Source organism: Morone saxatilis, unplaced genomic scaffold, assembly GCF_004916995.1.
Source record: "Morone saxatilis isolate NCDOM2014 unplaced genomic scaffold, NCSU_SB_2.0 Contig1, whole genome shotgun sequence".
Lineage (NCBI taxonomy): Eukaryota > Metazoa > Chordata > Actinopteri > Moronidae > Morone > Morone saxatilis.
Genome location: NW_023339651.1, coordinates 18380237 through 18381638, shown reverse-complemented (window position 1 = coordinate 18381638; position 1402 = coordinate 18380237).

Genomic DNA, 1402 nt, shown 5'->3' with positions numbered 1-1402 from the left:
ACTCTGCATCATCATCATCATCATCATCGTGATCATGATAATCATCATCACCATCAACACGAGGGTGGCTGCTGCTCTGCAGACTCACTGACTTTACCCTGAGAACAGTCTCCTGCTATGAATATCAGTGTGTGTGACAGTGACCCAGTCCCTATGAGTGAGTTATGCTCAATGTGTGAGACACTGCTCACACACTGCTCACACACACACACACACACACACACACACACACTCTGACAAACACACACACTCTGACACAGAGGCAACGGAATCTAATTTAACACTCGGCTGAGCAGAGATTGGCCGACACTCCCAGTCCCTCACCGGCCAAGCAGGGACATTCCACGACCCAGCCCCTGTGTGTGTGTATGTGTGTGCGATGATAGCTATAGAACAAGAAAAGCCAGCAAGTGAGAGAGAGAGAGAGAGTGAGCACGAGAGAAATCATGCTCATGAAGAGGTAGAGCGCTGAGGCTGGTTGAGACTGTTTAGGATTCAGAGTGCGTCGCAGGTCCGCTGGCTGCCAGCTCCCTCTAGGCCTGCTACATGATATTCACTAACCCCCGTAACAATGGCAAACATATGTAAATCTGCCTGTGTGCCCGATTCAATCAGACCCAGGCACAAAGCCACCGACACCGCCGGCACACCCGGCAGAAGAGGACGTGTTCAGGGGCAGACACACACTCAAATATGGAGGAAAGCTGTGTGAGCGTTTGAGTGTGTCACTTTTTTCATACAGGCTCACACTCTATAAAAGCCTTGTGCCTGTCTAGTACAGGGCCTTACAATATATTTTTAAGTACTTAAACAGTCAAGTGGATAGATTCAGTTATTATTTCTGATAGAGATCAAGTCCTTTTCACAAGTCATATTAAAAAACATCCTTAATGAAAGTGGCATTTTCTGATCCTTTGTACAAAAATTTGCCTCGCACATTTCTTACGAGATTTCAGTGGATCCACTCTTATTAACAGAGTATTGCACAGCTTGCTGCTGGTAAATGAAACACAGGTTTAAAATAAACTATTGCACACGTAATGTTGTATGCTTTTGCCTACATACTACCAATCCTATACACTTGACACAGTCGACTATTGGGCAAACCTTTCTGCTGTTCCAGACATCCATTGGTTTCCACTCATTTCTGTACAACATGAAAATCAATTTGCAGGCTCTTTTTTCTTTTTCCATGCAAGCATTCAGGGATTGGCCATAATGCTGTAATAGATGGTGATATTTCCCTAGTAATAAAACTTTTGCTCTGGTCTGGTCAGAGAGACTGAGTGGAAATGACACAAAGTTGTTTTAAAATCCTAAAACATTCAGGGCTGGGTGGCTGTGGTGCAGAAGCAGAGCGGGTCGTCCCCTAATTGGAAGGTTGTCGGTTAGATCCCCGACT